The 23,259-nt window shown below is 38.6% G+C and overlaps 1 protein-coding gene and 1 pseudogene across 3 annotated transcripts in view; one reads left to right on the plus strand and one right to left on the minus strand.

Annotated features, from left to right (window-relative positions):
• The window catches only part of INO80 (INO80 complex ATPase subunit), a 131,551-nt gene extending 112,309 nt beyond the window's left edge, over positions 1–19,242 (minus strand). The window contains exon 1 of one of the 2 annotated variants that reach the window (XM_079129013.1): positions 16,391–16,837. The gene's annotated coding sequence lies outside the window, so the exon portion shown is untranslated. Of the gene's footprint in view, positions 1–16,390; positions 16,838–17,224 lie in introns of those variants that run through there. The other variant, XM_079129012.1, reaches the window with a different exon arrangement.
• A 1,202-nt stretch (positions 19,243–20,444) lies between these two features.
• LOC306654951 (phosphoglucomutase-1-like) lies at positions 20,445–23,015 on the plus strand (annotated as a pseudogene). Its single transcript has one exon. The product of its transcript is annotated as a phosphoglucomutase-1-like (transcript).
• Positions 23,016–23,259: the final 244 nt, after the last annotated feature.

Below are 23,259 nucleotides of genomic sequence, written 5' to 3' on the forward strand. Positions count from 1 at the left end.
TCTTTATTTTCTTTTTAAATAAACAAGCTAATCCTAAAACTCCTATGGAAATGCAAGGAACTCAGGATAGCCAAAAGAGTCTTAAGGACAACTCCTTTAAGTGTGAGTTGGAATCACTCACTTTCAAAGCTTACTATATAACTGCAATAGTTGAGGCAAGGTGGCAACTACATAAGAATAGATATACAGAACAATGGAATAGAACAAAAGCACTGAAAAAAAACCTTTACATTTATAGTGAGTTGATTTTAAACAAGAATGTCAAGATAAACCAACAAAGAAATAAAAAGCTTTTCAAAAATGGTATTGTGACAAGTGAATAGTGACATGTAAAATAATGAAGCTGGATCCATTCTTTTTTTTTTGGGTGTCGGGGGCAGGGCAGGGGATGGAACTCAGGGGCACTCAACCACTGAGCCACATCCCCAGCCCTATTTTGTACTTTATTTAGAGAGGGCCTCACTGAGTTGTTTAGCACCTCGCTTTTGCTGAGTCTGTCCTGCCTCAGCCACCCAGGTATTGGACCCCTCCCATTTAAAGCAAACAAAAATCAACTTAGAAGAAATAACAGATCTCAGGCTGGGTGGGGTTGTGGCTCAGTGGTAGAGTGCTTGCCTAGCATGTGTGAGGCACTGCGTTCAGTTTTCAGCACCGTATGTAGATAAATAAAATAAAGGTCCATTGGCAACTTAAAAAAAAAAAAAAAAAGATCATCGATCTAAATTTAAGAGTAAACTATAAAACTTTTAATTGCAAAAATGAAGGAATGAATGAAAGAGAGGTTGATGCTGTTAAATAAAGATTGCTTTATTATTGGACCCGAGGGGGAAAAAAAAAAAGAGTAAACTATAAACTCATGGAAGAAAACAGTGATAGTGAATGAGGTCACAGTTTCTTAGCTGTTAAAACAATAGAAGAAGTAACAAACAACAGGTAAATTAGGCTTTAGTAGGCAGTACACATTTGTAATGCCAGCAACTTGGGAGGCTGAGGCAGGAAGATTATAAGTCCAAGGCCGGTTTGAACAACAGAGCAAGATCCTGTCTCCAAAAGTAATAATAATTTAGTGTTATAAAAGATACCATGAGGACACTGAAAATAAAACCCATGATTGTGAGAAAATATTTCCAAATCATTTATCTAATAATAGTATCCAGAATATATTTTTAAATTCTTTAAAACAATTACAAAAATATCTATTTCAAAAATGAGCACATTGGGTTCAATCCCAAGCACTGCAAAAATAAATTAATTTAAAAAAATTAAAAGTAAAAGATTTCAAATAGGTACTTCTCCAAAAAAGATATGCCAAAGGCAAGCACATGAAAAGAAGCTTTAACATTGGTAGCCATTAAGGAAATGCACAACTAATCAAAATCACAATGACAAGCAAGCACCATTTATTTGTAGTTCAGCCTCTTGGGAGGCTGAGGCAGAATGACAGTTTGAATCCAGGGGTTTGAGGCCAACCTGGGCAACATGGTGAGACTACATCTCAAAACAAAACACACACACACAAAAATATCCCTCAATGACATATTGCTTAGCACTGACTAGGATGGCTATAATTACAAAAAAAAAAAAAAAAAAAAAAAAGAAAACAACAAGAGTTGACTAGAATGTTAAGATGGAGCCTTCAATCACTGCTAGTGGGAATGTAAAATGGTTACAGGCACTGGAAAGTTTGGCAGTTCCTCAGAAGGTTTATAAATTTACTACATGACCTAGTATATCCACTTCACCCAAGAGAAATAAAAGCATATGCACATACAAAAACTTATACATAAATCTTCACAGCAGTATCACAATAGCCAAAAGAGTAGTAACAACCCTAAATGTCCACTGACTGAGGATGGAAAAATAAAATGTGGTCTGTATACCCAAAGGAATATATCATTAAGCAATAAAAAGGAATTACTGAGAGATGCTACAACATCGATGTATTTCGAAATCATTATGCTACATGAAAGAAGTCAGTCATCAGAGGTCACATATTCTTTGATTCCATTTATATGAAATGTCCAGAAAAGGCAAACCTAGGGTCTCACAAATGTTAAGCACGTGCCATGGGCTGACGATGTAGCTCAGTGGTAATACACTTGCCTAGCATACCTGAGGCCCCAGTTCAATCCTTGGCACAAAAAAACAAACAAAAAATTTCAAATGTTTGCTTTTTCTGAACTATAAATTATAATTCAATAACCATGTTAAAAACATAACATTTCTGCACAAAGAAAAAAATCAAATAGTTAAAAAGTAAATTATAAAAATGTGAGAAACATTTTAAAATCCTGTATGTACCCTCAGAGTTCTTACAAATATTTAGAGGTACAATACCTCTAGTACATAGTACTCACTTAATAATTTCCAATTTAAAGAGACTATTAAAATTATTCTCCCATTTACAGACAAAGAACCAGATAAAGGGGTATATCATTGTGATTTTAATTAGTACATTCCTGATGACTGATAAAGCTGAGTATCTTTTCACATATTTTAGGCTATATGTACAACTTTTTTTGTGATCTAAGTTTTATGATCACCTTTAAAAAACAGTGGTCTTTTCATCACTGAGTTATGGAAGTCCTGCTTATAATACAGACAATTCCTTTGCTATATGTGTACCTATATATTATTCATACATGTTCATGGATTGAAATATTAGTTATTATCAATTCTTTCCTAATTCATCTATAAATTCAATTTCCAATCAAAATCCCAGAAGGGTTTTAGAGGAAACTGGTAACTGAGTTCAAAATTGATACAGAAACAGAAAGGATCTAGGACTCTCAAAACACATTTGAGAAGATGAAGAAAGTTTAAGTTTATATAACCTAAATCCATGACTGACTAAATTTACATTGGTATAGACAAACTGACCAAATGGTATAGAAGAGATTACAGAAAGAAACCTAAACTCACACATATACTTAACAAAGGCACTGAAACAATCCAACAGGGAAAAATTTTTCAAACAAATGGAGCTGAACTGAAAGGAGATCTATATGGGGAAAAACAATAAACCTCAAATCCCTATAGAATACCATACACAAAAATGAAATTAGCATGAATCACAAATAAAAGAACTAAACTGATAAGGCTTCTAAAAGTAAACATAAGAGCGATGTCTTTGCGATCATGTGGTAGATAAGAATTTTGAGGAATACAAAAAGTATTATTATTAAAATTAAAAACTTCTGAATTAAAAAAAAAATTTAACTACTCTCTGGCTTACTCCCTATCAGTTTGCAAATATATTTTTAAAATCAGTCTGTAGAAAACGCTGCAAACAGTGTACCATCAAGTTATGTGGCCCCCTATGCAACTCTACACTAAGTAAATGCCTGAATTCCCTCTAATACAAATATTAAAATTTTACCAGCCTTCTCAGGAAAGTGTAATGAGTTCCTAGATCAACCAAAATTATTCCAGAAGATGCTGATATACTTTCTCTTGGCTGGCTTATATTGGCATTCAATTATAATTGGTTCTAAATTCTGTGTTTCTCCAGATTTAGTTTAAGGTAAAGGATACTATAGCATAAGCTAAGCTTAACTAGCACCCTTTGATAAAATAAGCAAGAGATCCATCCCTAATTCCCCAATATTGTACAGGAAACAACTTACTGTTTACGTGTACATACTAAATTATTTGCATTTCTCTAGTTCTCTTGGTTGCATCTGTATTGTAACTGTTCTTTACCATAAGTCTTTTTGCATTATCTAATTATCTGTTGTTTAATAAGTAAGGAATCATACAAAATACAAGTAGTTGTCTTAGTACCAGAATGGTTCTCTTCAATGCACAATGTGGATGTTTTTAGTAATACCAAAATATATAAAAAATGCTTTTCTTTGGTTTCTTTATAAAGAACATAGGGACGGGGGTGTGGCTCGGTGTGCTTGTCTAGCATGTGCCAATAAAATACTGGGCACCAATAAAACAAAACATAACAAAACCACAAATAAAATAGGTTAAATTAGTAAAACATCAAAACCTCATATGGGAAAAAAGTAATTCAAATATAAGAAAATATATAATTCAATATAGTATAAATATTGATGTTTAATGAAATGCTCATAATTTTTCTTAAAATTTATTTATATTACCCATTTAGTTGACATAAAATGACTTATTTTGCTAGATCTAAATTATTAAAATATTTTTCAGCAATTCTGCAAAAACTTATGGGGGGGGAGTTTTTCATGAATATTTAAATAATAATTAGGCTTGATAGGATGTTTTCTGTCCACAATAAATACACAATGATCTCACAATATAAACTCAATGGCTCATCTGAAAATCCTTTCTGATTTCTAAGAAAAGTTTTTGAACCCCTTACCCAGAAAAAGAGTCATTCAAAGTTAGCTCCAGTTTAAAGTAAAAATTCTATTTATGGCCTGATGGGAGGGATCTAACATGGAATAAGAGCCCACTAGTGTGAGAGCCTTCACTGTCATAAATTTTTAGTCTAGTTTTGGTTAATTTCAATGACTTTACTAAGTTAAAATTCAAATCTACTATCATTGACTCCAAAACCCAATTCTTCACAACCAACTCTGCTGCAGTATAATACAAATAAAGAAGTACCTGAAGTATAGCTCAGCAGTACAGTGCTTGTCTGTGAGGCCCTAGATTCAATCCCCAATACCACAAAAAAGTAAAAATTTAAAAGATAAAGAAGACTCATGACTAGGCTGACCAAGTATCTCTCAGGGGGTTTACCCAGGACAGCCCAAGTTTATTCCTGTTGTCCTAAACATAATTACTAATAGTCTTTCTCCCTTCATTTTCTTTCTTTTTCTCTGTCCTTTCTTTCTCTCCTCTCTTTATCTCTCCCTCTCTCCCTCCCCTCCTCTCCTTCCTCTCCCCTCCCCCCTCTTCTTTGCAGTATTAGGGATTGAATACAGGGTGCTCTACCACTAGGCGGCATTCCCAGTCTTTTTATTTTGAGATAGGTTCTTGCTAAGATGCCCAGGCTGGCCTTGAGCTTGCAATCCTCTCGGTTCAACTTCCCAAGTCACTGGAATTACAGGTATGCATCACCATGCCCCAACTTCTCCCTTCATTTTCAGAAGTATCCAGGTTTAAACAGCAAATTACTTAATTACCCTATCCATGCTAAATAAGAGATAAATAAAATCGCAAAGCTCTTATTTAGTAAGAGACTACTACGTATCAAACACTGAACTAAACACAAGGAAAAAAAAGACCTTACCCAGGCTGTGGTTATAGCTCAGTGTACAGCACTTGACTAGCTCATGTGAGGCACTGGATTTGATCCTCAGCATGAAAGGGAGGGAGGGAGGGAGGGAGGGAAGGAAGGAAGGAAGGAAGGAAGGAAGGAAGGAAGGAAGGAAAGGTATCTGTGTTCATCTACAACTAAAAATGGAAAGGAAGAAAAAAAAAAAAAAAAAAAAAAAAAAAAAAAAAAAAGACCCTACCCTCAAGAAGAGGTAGGCAGAGCCTTCTATGGAGACCAGAAACAACTTGTTAAACTTAAGGGATCACTATATAAGCATGTAAGCAGTCTAGCAATTTCATAAGCCTAGAGTTTACTCAAAGCACAAAGTTCCCAAGATAAAAATATGTCTTGTATTTTAAATGAGAAATTACATTCCCCCTTCCCTTTTTCCTTAACGAAATCCTAATATTATTTCCCAAATTAAATACATATCATCCTCAGTATCCACAGGTGGTTCTAGGACCCAAATTCATGGATGCTGAAGTCTCTCATATTAAATAGCATAGAATTTGCATGTAATATAAATATATCCTCCTATTCACTAAGTCATTTCTAGATTACTTACACTACACATTTCTAAATTATAGTATACTGTAAAAGCGATATAGTACACTGTAAAAGCGATATATTCTTGTTATACTATATTCTTCAACAAACAGGGAAAAAAGTCTGCACATGTTCAAACTTTTCTAAGTATTTTCAATCTGCGGGTGGTTGAATCCTGTTGGGGGGAGAAGAAAAAAATCCATAAAGATGAATTTAATTTCTTCTGGGAAAGACTCATTTCAACTTCCTAGACGAAAATGTTCAAGAAGGCAAGGAACAAAAACATCAAAACAATAAAAGAAATAGCCTTACTAGCACAAATGCCTCAGGGCACACAGTTGTATGGCATACAACTGGGACACAACAGTGACCAAACAAGTTTAATTCCTCATTATGAAGTATTTTAGGGTTTAAGTATTACTACACCAAGAAATTTTAAAGGGGATCCAGGCACTGTGGTGCAGGCCAGTAATCCCAGGAGCATGGGAGGCTGAAGCAGGAGGATCGCAAGTCCAAAGTCAGCCTCAGCAATTTGGCAAGTTTTTTTTGTTTTTTTTTTTAAATCATATGCGTATTTTTATTGTTTCTTTTTAGATATAATGACAGTAGAGTGTATTTCAACACATCATGCATACATGGAATATAAGTAAGTCTAATTAGGATCCCACTCTTGTGGTAGTACATAATTCACTGGTAGTATATTCACATATGAACATAGGAAAGTTATGACTGATTCATTCTGTTTCCTATTCCCATTCCTGCTCCCTTCCCTGCATTCCCCTTTGTCTAATCCACTGAACTTCTATTTTCCCTCCACCTCCTTGGTGAGGTCTTAGCAACTTAGTGAGACCTTGTCTCAAAAAAATAAAAAGGGCTGGGGAATGTGGCAAAGCATTCCTGAATTCAAACCCCAGAACCAAAAATTAAAAAGAAATTCAAAAGGAGAGAAATGTTTCCTGATGAAGCTGACATATCTTTCACACAGTAAGCCTAAAAAATAAGTTAGCTATGTTAATGACCCCTAGAATATACTTCAAAACTCTTCTGGGGCTGGGGATATAGCTCAGTTAGTTGGTAGAGTGCTTGCCTTTATGCCCAAGGCCCCAGGTTCAATCCCCAGCACCAAAAAAAAAAAAAAAAAAAAAAAAAATCTTCTGATAGAAAGCACACAAACAATACAAAAAATAAATAAAAACAATTTATCCAATGAGGAATTTGAAAATGGGGGTATTGCTCAGTGTAAAGCACATGCTTAGCATACATGAGGCCCTGGGTTTGATCCCCAGCACCAAAAAAAATGTCATAGATTCTTCTTAATGAAGAACCAGGGACTTCCAACAGCTTCCAGAGCTAGAACCACAGAACCATGAAAACATTTACCTTCTTCAGAGAATTAGCAAAAGGGGGCGGGGGGGGGGGGACCTGAATGCAAAGCCCAGAGAAACTTCAGAGCTCAGTTCATTACTCAGCAGAGGGAAAAAAAACATTAGCTTATTTGGTAGTCACTTGTGAGAAATAGGAATCACACACAAAGGAGTGGAGAAATTTAGTTATCAGTTCCATATAGTTACCATCCATTATTAAACAAATGATAGGGAGAGGTAAAGAAAATAAACTAAAAGACATCCAGAAACATGTGATATTCCAAAATTGACTTTTATAATTAGTTTTCCTATACTAAATGTCAGTCTTTACTTTGGGAGTTGACATGTTCAACTGCTATTTCTGCCAAGAAAGAAGTTGTATAAGAAACCCAAAAATCGAAGTTCAGATACTTCATTCTACAGACAAACCATCTATAAATAAGCAAGAGTTGAATCATACATTAATTGGGTCTTGCTTTTAGATCTCTAGGTATTTCAGTCCCTCAGGTCTATAATGGTTACATTAACAGCAAATATAATTACTTTCCTTCTCTACTGTTAGAGTCTAACAATATGAGCAAGGAGATACACTTATATTAAACTAGGTCTTAGTCAGTAAATATTTGTTAAATTAATGTCAGGCTTTTTTCCTCTATGCAAGCAGCCTCAGGGTAGAAGGAACCTCCATTACAAAGAACTGGGAGGGGAGCAGGGGCCATACAAATTTTGTGATTTTTATCTTATCAAATATTATTATAATAAAGAGGATACATATACATTTTACTGATGTGCTAAACATTTTATGTACACATACATTTTATATATGCATTAATTCAAGTCATGTATCAGGTACATACTATTATAACCCCATTTTACAAATAAAGAAGCTAAGGCTAAGTATCTTGTCCAAGGTCACACTGCCAGAAGTAGCAAAGCTAGGATTAAAATCCATTCAGTCTGACTCCAGAGCTTCACAAGATGACTCCAAAACTCTCTATCAGGACAGGGTTGCACACACCTGTAATCCCAGCAATAGTAACCCAGGAGACTAAATAAGGCAGGAGGATTTTTAAGTTCCAGGCCAGCCTTGGCAACTCAGAACCTGTCTAAAAATAAAAACGGCTGGGGATGCTGCTCAGTTGTTAATCTTTCCTGGATTAGATTCCCAGTACTAGGAAGAAAGACGGGATCGTCCCCAGTTAGATTCCCAGAATGGATGAATAGATGAGTGAATGGATGGATGGATGGATGGATGGATGGATGGATGGATGGATGGACAGACAAGTGTGTATGTGTGTGTGTAGGCTAAAGTGCAGCCAGCAAAAAGAGGCTCCTAGGACATAAACCATGCCACTGCAGTAGTTCAAGCAGGATTTTAATTTATTCAAGTGTTTGTATCAGTATATTTGACTCAGATATTTATACTATGGTTTATAATCCAATAGTCCATGACAGCATTGGCTACTGGGAGCTCTTTTCAGTTGTTTCCTGTGCTCCTTTGACATATCCCATCAATATGGAGTTCCTGCTGCTGTTTTTAAAACCTTCCTTCCTTTCTGGCCCACCAGATGTTCAAGGCTCATCTTACAAATATTTCTTGCACCAATCCTAGAATCAGGCATTTCTCCAAGGAGCGTGAGTTCCTTTTATTGGAGAATATATTAAAAACCAAAGTCTAGGCACTAGGTGTATTCCTAGGTGTCATTTCCTATAACTATGTCGACTAACAGAGCATGGAAATATATATGATTAACCCACATAGGCATACATATCAATATTTCTATATGTAATCATCTGCATCTATATTAAACTAAACATAGGTTTGTAGTGGTATTTCCAACTCTAATCCATTAACCCATAGATCATTCTAGTCTCCTCTGCTTATCTGTAAATTCCCACTTCAGCAGTAAGATTACCTCCCATTATCCATTTACATAACTGTTCAATTGAGCATACAACCATCAGTATCAAAACTGTTACCTTGCACCCCTCAGGATACAACTTTAACAATCAGAATACAGTTCAGTTACTGGTCTTACAGATTTTATTCATCTCCAAGTTTGGTGAGGTCAATACCTTCCTCCCTCATCTTTTTAGTAAGACTGCTTCACGCATTTGGGATATAATTAGATTCCTTCCTGGAAGCTCCTGATCTCTTAAATCATTTTTTAATTTGCATAAAGTTTATTCACCATCAGTGAAATCCACATTATGTACAACCACAAGAATGGGATCCTAATTAGAATAAGTTATACTCCATGTATGTGTAACACGTCAAAATACACTCCACTGTCATGTATATCTAAAAAGAATTTTTTTAATTTAAAAAGTTTATTATTGTGTTGTTAAGTTCGGTTTTTAAATTCTTTATACATATACATTTTTTTTTTTAGTTGTAGGTGGATACATTTTTTTTTTTTTTTTTTAAATTTTATGCAGTTCTGAGGATCAAACCCAGGGCCTCACGTGTGCTAAGCGAGGATGTTACCACTGAGCCACAACTCTAGCCCAGTTCTGTAAATGTGTAAACCTTAGTTTAACCATGACATTATCAAGTAGAACAATTTTATCAAACAGTAATTTTTTTTTAAGTTATTAGGAATTGAACCCAGGGCCCTTTATCACTGAGCTACATCCCTAGGCCTTTTTATTTTATCTTTCGAGACAACTTAATGAGACCTAAGTTGCTGAGGGTCTCACCAAGTTACTGAGGCTGGACTTAACTTGCAATCTTCCTGCCTCAGTCTCCCAAGTTGCTGGGATTACAGGTGTGCACCACCAGGCCTGACTCAAGCAGTAGTTTTAACAAAATTAAATGGTACTACCCTACTGTGCTGATGGAAACAGCACAGTAGGGTAGAAAGAACAGCTGAAGGGCTGTGAGCTTAACGCAATGAATAATAAGCCATAGATAGGTGTTAGGACTATCAGCTCACCTTTAGGTTCCAACAACCTCAGTGTAAAACAAGGGAGTTCGCTTCTGATAATAATATATTCCATTTATGAGGTGTCAGATATCGTTCTAAGCACTTCACACTGGTTGTCTTGTTAATTTCTAACAACTCTATAAAGAAGATAGTATTCTTATCCCCATTTCAAAGACAGAATTAAGGTTCAGAGGTTAAGTAACTTGCATAGCCAGAGTAGTAGAGCCAAGACTCTAAAGCAGGGGTTAGAGCAGAATGGCCTGTAAGCTAAATCTAACCTGCTACCCAGTTTGATAAAGCTTTTGTAAAAGCCAAAAATGAATTTTACATTTTTAAATGGCAGGAAAACTAAAGATAGTATTTTGTGACACCTAAAAACTACATGAATTTAAATTTTCAGTACCAATAAAGTTTCATCAGAACCCAGGCCCAATCCTTCACTTAAACATCAACTGTGGCTTCTCTCATACTTCAACAGCAAGAGATGCTGCAAGGCCTAAGACATTTACTATTTGACCCTTTATAAAAAAAAATCTTTCTAAGTCCTGTTCTAGGGTCCTATGTATTATTATACTACCTACTGTGTACTGATTCTAAAACAGCAAATAATTACCAACATTAGAATGACATCCTAGACAAAAAAATATTTTAGAGTCTGACCTAAAAAGTTGAATATATTGCAAAACAGGAGTTTCATAAACCCTTAGGTACAAATATCAATAAATGTTTTTATCAATCAGAACTGAACTAGGGCTGGATCACAAAAATCTCAGCTTTACAATCCTTAAATTATATTCGGTATGTACTTAGGTCTTAACTACTTTCTTCTCTAGTAAATTTCAAAAACGAACTACTCATTACTAAAGCCCAGTCAAGCAATATTCATCTTTCAAACTAGTTCTAATTTTCCAATATTATTCATGTTTTTCTCTTCTTTCCTTTTTTTCTTATTGTATTTTTTTGCAGTGCTGGAGATTGAACCCAGGGCCTTGCACGTGCCAATTCATAGTCTACTATTGAACCCAAGGCCTCACGCAACCTAGGCCAATGCTCTACCACTGAGCCAAACCCAGACCCTGCAGTACAAGCCTGAACATTACCTCCAATTTTATTGACATTTTCTGGAAACTTCCCTTCTGTTCAATTTATTCTTTCTTTAGGTACAATTACTGGAAATCATTCAAAAGTTTACGAGTGGATACATTATAGTTTCTACCAAAATAAATGATTTCTTTTTTGGTGTGTGAGGGATTAAATCTAGCTTGCATATGCTAAGCACATGGTATGTCCTCCTCCTTTAGTACATTTTCAAATTTTATTTTTTCACTCTCTTCTTGGAAATGACTAACATTTTACTGGGCTTTCTGGCAATACATTCAGGCAAAATTCTCAGGGATAAACTGACCATTTGGCCTAGTATCCTTTTTGCTATACTGTTACTAGTCATTTTTCTGTCTATTCATACAGATATGAATGAACACTTTATTCTGCTTAGTTACTAACTTCTTACCAGAAGAGCTAACTATACCATGCCAAACTGGAGGCACCTTATATAGTCTATTACAAAAAATAACTTTCTTACTGGAATTCCTAAAATGTACATTATATACTTGAGTAACTTCAGAAAAATCTCATATCCATACATGTTGTTCCTATCTACATTATAATAATTTCCCCTCCTCCAAATCAAAACTAAATAAAAGTCAGCCTTCAGTATGTTTATATCTTCAAAGAACAAACATTAATATTATTGATATGCTTTGGTTAAATTAATATATCACTAACTCTCAGAAGGGGAAATTATCATGAACTCCATTTTACAATTAAAAACTGAAACTCAAACCAAGGTCTTTTTAAGTCCAAAACCAGTATCTTCCCACTATACCAGCAAATTTCTCCTTAATGAAACTATGAGTAGTTCTTTTCCTGTAAGAAGTCATGTTCATGTTCTTCTGAACATGATTCAAAAATCAATCCTAAAAAAAAAAAAAAAAAAAAAAAAAAAAATCAATCCTGCCAGGTGTGGTAGCACTCACCTATAATTCCACTGGCTAAGGAGGCTGAGGCAGGAGGATCACAAGTTCAAAGCCAGCCTGAGCAAGTTAGCAAGGCCCTAAGCAACTCAATGAGACCCTGTCACTAAATAAAAATACAAAATAGGGCTGGGGAAGTAACTCAATGGTTGAGTGCCCCCTGAATTCAATCCCCAGTACCAAAAGAAAAAGGCAATCCTACTTCTTGTTACAGAAATCACCATTGTGCCCTATATGAAATAAATTAGTTATTTGCCCAGGACTCTAAAGCAAGATTTCTTAAACTGGGGTCCACGAACTCAAGTGGAAAAAAATTTACATCTTTGCCAGGCAGTGTTCCAGTTACTCAGGAGACAGAGGCAAGTGGATCTAAGTTTGAGGCTAGCATGGGCAAATAAATGAGCAAGATCCTGTCTCAAAATAAAGGGGCTAAGGGTGTGGTTTAATGGTAGAACACCTGCCTAGCATGTACAGAGGCCCTGGGTTCAATCCCCAATACTGTAATAACAGTAACAATTATTATTATTTACATTTTATTTTCACTAATCTATAACTGAAATTAGCATTTCATTCTATTGGAAATGTAGGCAGCACACCATAGTAGTATCAGCAGGGCTACCTATAGTTATTACTTTGTAGTAAGAAAAATATTTCGTGTATAAAAATTGTTTTTTAAATATGTGAACTATATTTTATACATTTAAATGTCATATTCTGAGACAGGAACACAACCCAGTGGTAGAGTACTGGCCTACCATGTGCAATGCCCTGGGTTTGATTTGCAGCACCAACCAAAAGAAAGCATATTCTGAGAAGGTGCTCACAGGCTTTGAAATGTAAAACACTCTACATAAACTTAAGAACATTGCTCTAGAGACCATCGCATTGACTATTTATCAATTCTTGCTAGATAAGGTTTTACATAAAGGTATGCCACAGTTTACCCTTTTCCTTTAGTCCATTAACAATACAGACCACACTGGGGCTGGGGTTGTGGCTCAGTGGTATAGAACTTGTCTGGCATATGTGAGGCCTTGGGTCTGATCCTCAGCACCACATATAAATAATTAAATAAGTAAAATATATCAACTACACTTACTATTACTGATCTTCTACATCTGACCTAACACGTAAGGAAATCTCCCTTATGTAGTTACTTAAGACACAAGCATTAAGTTTTTTGTGACCAGCTTTCCACCCTAAGTAAACCCACTCTATCAGGATCAACAACCAAATCCATTATTTCTACAACTGAACTTCTGGTATGATTTACACAAAGAATCTTATTAGTAACTTTAGATTTCTTTATAAAATATTCTTCAGAATATTTGTGGGAAGGCAAAGGGCTTTTAAAAAGAAGAGAACACTGACTTTAGCATTTACTGGCTGATTTCACAGATTGTCATCTGTAAAATGGGGTACACAGTTTTATGATGATTAAATGATCGTAAGATACACATTATTTATTTTTTTTTTTTGGAGGGGGCACTGCAGATATTGAACCCAGAGGCACTTTGCCACTGAGTCACATCCTCAGCCCCCCCCCCTTTTTTTTAAATTTTGAAACGGGGTCGTATGAAGTTGCTTAGGACCTCACTAAGTTGCTGAGGTTGGTCTCCAACTTGCAATCCTTTTGCCTCAGCCTCCAGAGTCACTGGGAATACATTCGTATGCCAACACATCTGACCATACCATGACTCTTAAGTTTTTGCCTAATATCAGTGCCTACGTTCTTTTCATTCTCCACATGCTAAAGCCTATCACATCAAAATTCTGACACTTAAGATCCAAATTTTAGCTGGGTGCAATGGCACACACCTATAATCCCAGTGGCTCAGGAGGCTGAGGCAGGAGGATCACAAATTCAAAGCCAGCCTCAGCAATTCAGTGAGTCCCTAAGCAACTCAGTGAGATACTGACTCTAAATAAACACAAAAAAGGGCTGGGGACGTGGCTTAGTGGGTAAGTGCCCTGGGTTCAATCCCTGGTACCAAAAAAACAAAAGATCCAACTTTTAAACATTTCTTCAACTTCACTTATTTTCCTACACAAATGCGGTTTCCCATTGATCCCATCCAATTATGACCACTCTAAAATCCACAGCATTTTGACACCTTTTTTTGTGTACTTGTATGTGAAGTTAAATTTCTAAGCCAGATTTTATCTTCTTGTGGGCAGAAAAGGTGTGTAATTATTTCTTACCCACACATGTTGATAGAAGTAACCACTGGTCAAAGCCAATATAACTTCCCTCAGTAATACTATGACAAACTTTCATTAAATAAAATTATAATACCAGTTTATGATCAGTTGCCCTGACATAATCAAATTTCCACTTTGACACACTCAAAATGTTTTTATTAGTCATAAACTTTTCTAATCACATTTGTGCTTTTACAGCTATTTACTATCAAAAGACACAGATGATCAAAAATTGGCTTGAATTCTTCTAAAACAAAATGTAAAGGAAAAGAACACAGTAAACTAACAGAGGAATTCAATCCCTTAAAAACAAAATTCATTTTAGAATCCAGAAGGCAAGCAACATTTACATATACAGTCATGCTTCACTTAACAAAAAGATACAATCTGAGAAAGTAATGTGCTATTTTTGTCCTGTGAACATTATGGAGTGTGCTTATGTAAACTTACATGGTATAACCTACTATACACCTCAGGAACATAGTACAGTCACCATTGTGTATGTAGTTCATTTTTTTTTTACCAAAAATACAATATCATATACAAACTTTAGAGTCATTCTTCAATATCCTGAGGACTGGTTCCAGGTCTCCCCCCATATCAAAATCCAAGAATGCTCAAGTCCCTTAATATAAAATGACACAGTATTCATACATAGCCTATACACATCTTCCCATATACTTTATTCTTTTTAATACTTTTTTAGATGTCAATGGATCTTTTATTTTATTTATTTACACGTGGTGCTGAGTATCGAAACCCAGGGCCTCACACATGCCAGGCAAGTACTCTACGACTGAGTCACAACTCCAGCCCCATTCCCAAATGCTTTAAATCACTAGATAACTTTTAATACCTAACATAATGTAAATGTTAAGTAAATAGTTATACTGCATTGTTTAGGGAATAAATGTATAAAGACACAATCATCACAGATGGAGCTACAAAGTACAGCAAGACATGCAAAGCGGGCTGGGGTTGTGGCTCAGTGGTAAAGTGCTTGCCTAACGTGTGAGGCACTGGGTTCAATTCTCAACACCACATATAAATAAATAAAATAAAGGTCCATCAACAACTAAAAAAAAGACATGCAAAGTGAACAATGCTCAAACAAGTGCTGAGGAGAGGCTAAGGATCTGGAAAATGGTAGGAACTACAGCAGATTACGTCTATCATTTCATTCTTGTGGATTCATCATAGTGATTGACCCACAGAAAATTCCAGTTTTGTTTCTTGGAATTTTCTGGGGTTTTAAAAAATAAATATTTTTAAAATATCAATCCAAAATTGGATATATCCAAGATTGCTGAATCCATGGATATGAAGGACTGACTCATAATAATCTCAAAGGGCTTGAAAATTTTAAGCATAAAACAACCAGAAAGGAATATTATTTGGCAATAAAAAGGAACAAAGTATACATGTTTAAACAGGTATGACTCTTGAAAACATCATATTAAGTGAAAGAAGCCAGTTACAAAAAAACACCAATTGTAGAATTTTCCATTAAATGAAATGGCAATGTCCAAAATAGACAAAACTAAGAGAAAGAAAATATATGACTAATACTAGGAGCCAGAAGAGAGGAAATGGGGAGATTGCATAAGGAGCTTCTTTTGGGGGGTGATAAATAGTGGAAATAACTATACAACTCTATGTATATACTAAAAATCACTGCTTTGTAACTAATTCAGCTGAGTTTTTTTTTTTTTTTTTTGGGGGGGGGTTGTCAATCGTATCTCAACAAAGCTCTTAAAAAATATATATGTTTGCTGATCACAGTGATGCACACCTGTAATCCCAGAGAATCAGGAGGCTGAGGCTGGAGGAACACAAATTCAGAGCCAGCATCAGCAACTAAGCAAGGCCCTAAGCAACTTAAGTGAGAACCTGTCTCAAAATAAAAAAATAGAAAGGGCTGGGGAAGTGGCTCAGTGGTTAAGCACCCCTGAATTCAATCTCTGGTACTGAAAAAAAGAAAAAACAAAAATGGGGGTTTGCCACTTGTAAGCCACAATGAAAATTAGAAAAGGAAATCATAGAAGTCACTGACTAGAAATCTAAGCTGATTACCTGTAATGTTAGAGAGGTCATCCTCCAAATTCTCTCCCCAATTCCTAACAAGTACAAGAACATGAAACCAGGGATAGTGAGAATCAAAGAATTCTGAGCACAGTTTGTTATTAACTAAAATAATTAAGTCCCTTCTTAGGCTCTATCACTCCTAAACTGTAGGGGGCTTCCATTCTCGGTGATTACGGAAGTAGTACTTTTCATCAGCAAGCTCAACAAGAAATGTCAAAATAAGATGACACTTGCCTAGACGCCCCACAAAAGTCTAAAAAAACAGAAAGGATGTCACCTACACACTCCTAAGTCTGTGCACGTGTTAGTGTGCCCCCACGCAAAAACAACCAGCAACGTGCACGGTCCTAGCTTGCTTGCCCATAAATTGACACTCAATACTCTCAAGCTCTTAGATCTCATTTGTTTAAACTGACAGGCATAACTCTCACTGATTCCCACTCCAGCCGGAGCAGCCTCCGCCCTGCCCCTCCCCACCCCCAAACCCACACACGTGTTAGCCCGACACCGCCCCACCGGGTCCCACGTGCACCTGGTCTAACACTCTCCCCACATGTGGGTGCCCCACGGGCTTCCTCGGGTAGCTGAGGTCATCGCGTGACCCTGGGTCTCCAGAGGTATGAGAGGATAAGGACCAGGCCCAGGTCCCTGAGGTCCCAACCCTGCGGGGAGTGTCCACACCCATACTACTAACCCCAACAAATCCAAGGGCCGGGGGCGACGGCCCCTTTAAGACGCGGCCCAGTCGTCGCCCGCAGAGAGGGGCGCAACGGGGCCTATACAACCCCCCTCCGTTCGCCCGCCCACATCTAATCACCTCACCTCGGGCCGCGGGGCCCCGCCGCCGCGACGGCGGCGGAGGGGGGGCGGGGTACGGGCGGGGTCCGGAGGGGGGGGTCGCCCCGCCGACGGTGGAGCCGCGGTTCGCTCTCTGAGGCCGTGGGACGGTGACTGCGGTGGACGTGAACGCTCCTAGCTCGCTCCCTCGGCGGCTCCTGGGACCCCAAGATGGCGGCGGCGCTGAGGCGGCTGCGGGCGCTGGGCCGGCGGCGGCGGCGGCCACTTTCACTCACTGAGAGGAGCGGAGCAGGGACACGGGGAGCCATGGCGGGGGGGAGGAGAGGCGCCATAGCCAGGCCAGAACAATCGAGCCGTTACTCGGCTGGCTTACCCCCGCCCCACCCACGCTCACTGCTAGTCGCCAGCCCGTGGCCGCTCGCAATGCCGCTGTCGTCGGTCTCGAGCAGTTTGTACCCCGCGGCTGCCGCCTGGCGCCCCGCGTGGACCGGGGTTCGGGGGGAGACCCTAATCCATGCCATCTGAGTGCAGATTGGTCGGGACTGGGACTGGCGAAGATTGCCGAAAGGCGGCGGGGAGGAGGAGGAGGATGTCGTCGCTAGAGTGAGCAAGCAGATCTCGCGGGATCAAATATCGCGAGAGCTCTCAGGTCTGCAACCGCCAAAGAAAGGTTACTTTTCCCGGAAATAACGTCAATGGACACCGCCCCGGATCCTGGGAATATTTGTTCTTGGAGGTAGGAGGTGGGAGGGGCTACCGAACACTGATAATATTGACGGGCCAACTAGCCATAAGTTTTATGCCTGTGGTGGGTCCAGCAGATGCGAAGTCGGACACCTGGGGAGTCTCTGCATCTGCCAGGGCACCGTTCGTTCTGGGGGCTTCTCCAAATCGTCTTCAGACGGCGTCACCCACCCTAGGCTTAAAACTGCTTGGAGCAGAGAAATTTCCAAGCTTTGGTGCACATTGAACCAGTCGGGTGAGCCGCCTTGTCACGTGCGACCACAGAATTCTTTTTTACCTTGTAGTTATTATCTTGGTTTCCGACTGCCTAGGACAGTTTGATACATGGATCCTCGCTTTGGATAAGTGTAAGGAATTGTTGAACTTAATTAAGCCTTTTGTTGTTCTTTCTGCAGGAGTTTTGTTGAGTGTGTTTTTTGTCTGCCTGGGTGTCGTGAGCAACTCTAATTTGGTTTCAGATTTTAGCCTGTTAGGGTGTATCTTTTTTAGTTCAACTGCTTTCAGTTATGAGTCTTTGAAAAGGAAGACAGTGATGTGGGATTTTTTTGTGTTTTGTTTGTTTTGTTGCTTGGCTTTAGTAGGCTTTAGACTGTGGAGGAAAAGGGCCCATAAACCGTCCATAAGTCATCGTATCATCGGACAATATAAATTTATTTTGTAAGAAACAAGGCAAGTGTAATGTCAAAATGAAGCTGCTCATACAGATATAGAATCTTGGTTCAACAGGCAAAAAAACCTAAGCCCAGCCTTTCTGATACAGAATGGGAGAAAGACAAAGCAATAACTGCTCCAAATTAACCAAGCCCTTCATATCAGAACAATACATCTCACATAGAAGATTTATTTGCCTCCATTTTGCTACCTATCAACCCACCAGGGCTGATACTCAGGCTCTGGTGAACATTATGCTAATGACTTGAGCCCCATGGCTCTAATGTGTACAATGAATCCTACTAGAGCAGACGCCAGAAAAGGTGTCCCTACAAGAGAACCCAGTTTGGACATAGTAACCATAGATTGCCCCATTTCAAAATTATAAGAGATGCCTGCTGACAGGACTTCCCAGAAGGATCCCTAAAGTACAGATTCTTTTTAGCAATGTTCAAGAGATGAAACAAATACCTCTGGAGGATCCTTCGGAATGTTTGGAGCACTATTAAGAATACCATGGGGCTGGGGTGGTGATTCAGTAGTAGAGCACTTGCCTAGCACCTTTGAGACACTGGGTTCGATCCTCAGCACCACATAAAAATAAATAAATAAAATAAAGGCATGTGTCCATCTACAACTACAAAAAAAAAAAAAAAAAAATACCAGTGCTATATGGGTGCCAGTCCTGAGGCTCCAGAAAGTTAAAAAAAAAAAAAAAAAAAAGGCAGATATTAACTCTTCTCAAAGTATGTCTCACATGAAAAGGAATGGTTGTGTGTGATTTCTGCTTCATGCATTATACAAATGGTTTTTAAAGTTTACAATAACAGACTAAGCACAAGATTTGAAATAACAGAAAATGAAACAACAGTATTCCTTGCTTGCAGCAACATTCCACAGAAACCCAGGGGGAAAATAAAGGATTGTCCCTATTCCTATAAGACTAAGGAATGATAAAATAGACAGTTGGGACTTACAACAGCCCTATAATGATATTAAATTTTAAAAATCTGTCTTGTAAGAGGCTTGAACCATTTCCCCTTCTGAAAGTTTAAAAACCAAATATCATATTCTTTGCTAAAGCTGTCCAGACCTTAAGCACATACTCCTTGTTCACATTCCTGTAATTATGAACTGCTAACTTTGTTGTCTTTGTTCCAGAAGAATGAACTAACTGCATTGCAAGATGATTTACAAGCTTTGTTTCGCAGAACCATAGATTTCTCAGTGTCTGCCAGATGTCCACTAGCATCAAATCTGAAAATTTTGTTTTTATCAAAACCACCAGTATCTCCCCTGGACTCCCCTTTCTGTGCCCTTTTCTGTTCTAAAACACATAATTGTGCTTTTTGGGAAACAGTAGAGTTGAGACTCATCTCCTTTGTTGGTACCTTCTTCATAAAACCTTCAGTGTTTGGTGTTTGTTGCATAATGGGCACACAAATCTGATTTGGGGGTTTGTTAACAATAAGGTCAGTTGAGTGGAAGGATAAACTCAGCTCATATTTTACCCTGTTTCTGGTCCCCCTGGGCAAGGTTGTAGATTGTCCAGGAAGTGCCTATTATTTATGCAGTAATTAGTTTGAGTTCCCCTTTAGCCTCAAATCAAGACACCGACAGGTTAGGTGAGGTGGCATAGTTAAGTAAGACACTGTCCTGGCTTCAGGATCCTAGAACATGAGAACACACCTATTATAAGAGATGTCACACTATTCCCATAGTTGCAGTGAACCTCTGAAAAGGAAATAATTGGATTTACTTGTGGCAACTCTGGTATAAACCTCCTACTACACATGTACTGAATTTAGTGTAGAACCTAGCAGGAGAAAACTATTAAAATTTCCTTAAAGTTATATTTCAGTTCCTTCATCTCTTATGCTTTAATCTATTTCAATCTGACCTTTGGCATTTAAGCAGGAAAACCTTTGCTTAATGGCATACAGCCTTCTTATGCTACTCGATATTTTTTGTGGTGTCCAGGACCTCAAGCTGGTTAAATGTGCTCTACCATGGAGCTACATGTCCATCCCCAATTCAGCAGACATTACAGAGTTTATTGTGCTTAAATACAAAAGTATTTTTACTATGCTATGCTTTTTGTTAGAAAGATGGATATAAGAAAACACACAGTTGTCTGCTTATTTGTGCAAAAGAAATTCAAGAAGAATTTACCAGAAACTAATGTGATTGATTTCCTATGTGTCATGGTGAGAAGAAGGGAAGGAATGGAAACTGGGTAGCAGTATGCAAAAGGTAGTGGCAATTCTTTTTTTATAAGCCTCTTAGAATCATAGTAATTAACACAGTCAGTGCCTCACATACTTAATTTTTTTTTTCCCCTGGTGAGAACTTAAAATCTCTTAGTGCACTAGGGATGTAGCTGAATGGTAAAGCACTTGCCTAACATGCACAAAGCCTTGCATTTAATTCCCCGTACTAACACACACACACAAAGAATCCTTTAAAAATCTACTCTCGCCTGGCACAGTAGAGCACACTCTAATCCCAGAAACTCAGCAGGCTGAGGCAGGAGGATCCCAACTTGGCAATTCAGGCAAGGCCCTCTACAATTTACAAAGACCATTTTACAATAAAAAGGGCTGGGGGCCCAGAGCAGCTGCAGTCGCAGCCATGGCCACCCCTCAGTTAGCAGTGTCCACACCAGCGCCAGTGAGTCATCACCACAGTGAAAATGGTAACTGTTAAGACCCAGGTGTACAGGACAAAAAGCCACCATATCACCGCCTCCAACAGAATTGGTTGCTTGGTTTTTGGACACAATGGAATCCTTTCTACCCCTGCTGTATCCTGCATCATTAGAAAACTCAAAGCCTTTGGGGGGATCTCTCTGACAGCCAGTCACAACCCACGAGGATCCAATGGAGAGTTTGAAATCAAATTTAATATTTCTAATGAAAGTCCTGCTCCAGAAGCAGTAACTGATAAGAATTTTCCAAATCAGCAAGACAAAGAGTATGCAATTTTCCCTGATCTGAAAATGGATGTTGGTGTTCTGAGCAAGCAGCAGTTTGACCTTGAAAACAAGTTCAAGCCCTTCCACAGTGGAAATTGTGGATTCAGTGGAAGCTTATGCCATAATGCTGAGAAACATCTTTGATTTCAGTGTACTGAAAGAACTTCTTTCTGGCCCAAACCAACTAAAGATCCGTATAGATGCCATGCATGGAGTTGGGGCCAAATGTAAAGAAGATTCCCTGTGAAGAACTCAGTGCCCCAGCAAATTCAGCAGTCAACTGTGTTCCCCTGGAGGATTTCGGAGGCCTCCACACTCACCCCAACCTCACCTATGAATCCATCCTGATGGAGACCGTGAAGTCTAAAGAGCATGACTTTGGGGCTGCCTTCGATGGAGATGGGAATCAAAATATGATTCTGGGCAAGCATGGGTTCTTTATGAACCCTTCAAAGACACTGACTGTCATCACTGCCAACATCTTAAAACATTTCTATATTTCTAGCAGACTGGAGTCTGTGGCTTTGCATGCAGCATTCCCATGAGTGATGCCCTGGACCAGGTGGCTAACACTACAAAGATCACTTTGTACGAGACCCCAACTGGCAGGAAGTTTTTTGGTAATTTGTTGGATGCAAGCAAACTGTCCTGTTATAACGAGGAGAGCTTCGACACAGGTTCCAACGACATTTGTGAAAAAGATGGACTGTGGGCTGCTCTTGCCTAGCTCTCCATTCTAGCCACCTGCACACAGGATATGGAAGACATTCTCAAAGATCATTGGTAAAAGTATGGCCAGAACTTCTTTACCAAGTATGATTATGAGGAGGTGGAAGCAGAGGGCACAAACAAGATGATGAACAACCTGGAGACCCTGATGTTTGACCGCTCCTTTGTGGGGAAGCAGTTCTCTGTGAGTAACAAAGTCTACACCATGGAGAAAGACAATCACTGAAGACAGTGACCCCGTGGATGGAAGCATTTCAGGAAATCAGGGCTTGTGGCTCATTTTTGCAGACGGTTCTTGCATTGTCTTACAACTAAGTGTCACTGGGAGTTCAGGGGCCACCACTCAACTATACATCAACAGCTATGAGAAGGATGTCGTCCAAATCAATCAGGACCCCCAGTTCATGTTGGCTACCTTTATTTCTATTGCTCTAAAGGTGTTCCAGCTCCAGAAGAGGATTGGACGCACTTTACCCACCATCATCACCTAGGAAGACCTGCCAGCTGGAGTATGGCCCTTGATCCCAGGACCTATCCATGTCATCTGACTAAAAAGCATGAACAGAAACAAAGCATATCCACCCAGCTTCTTAGGATTTGATTTTTCTACTTAGTGGTTGTTGAAAAACAGTGCATTGCAAGGCACTGCCAATTGAGTGACCATGGGAGCTGTGTGAGAGAAGGAAGAGGACCCACAGACTTATGTCCATTCCTTTTCACACTCTTCTACACTGCTACTGTGACTAGCTGTCTCCTTAGCATCAAGCACGTTTACACAGCGGTGCAAGGTAGAGGCTGTGTCAGCGAGCAAGGCCAGCCTTCATCCTTAGGATGTGCCCACAAAATGACAGTGGAAGTTCCATTCTTTCCCCAGTTTAATGTTTACGTGTACTCCAACAAAATACAATTTCTGGTGCCTTCTCTCCAATCAGTTTTCCTCTAAGTGAGACATATTTGTCTA

The sequence above is a fragment of the Sciurus vulgaris genome (genome assembly GCF_902686455.1).
Source record: "Sciurus vulgaris genome assembly, chromosome: 2".
In the NCBI taxonomy this organism is placed as follows: Eukaryota; Metazoa; Chordata; class Mammalia; order Rodentia; family Sciuridae; genus Sciurus; species Sciurus vulgaris.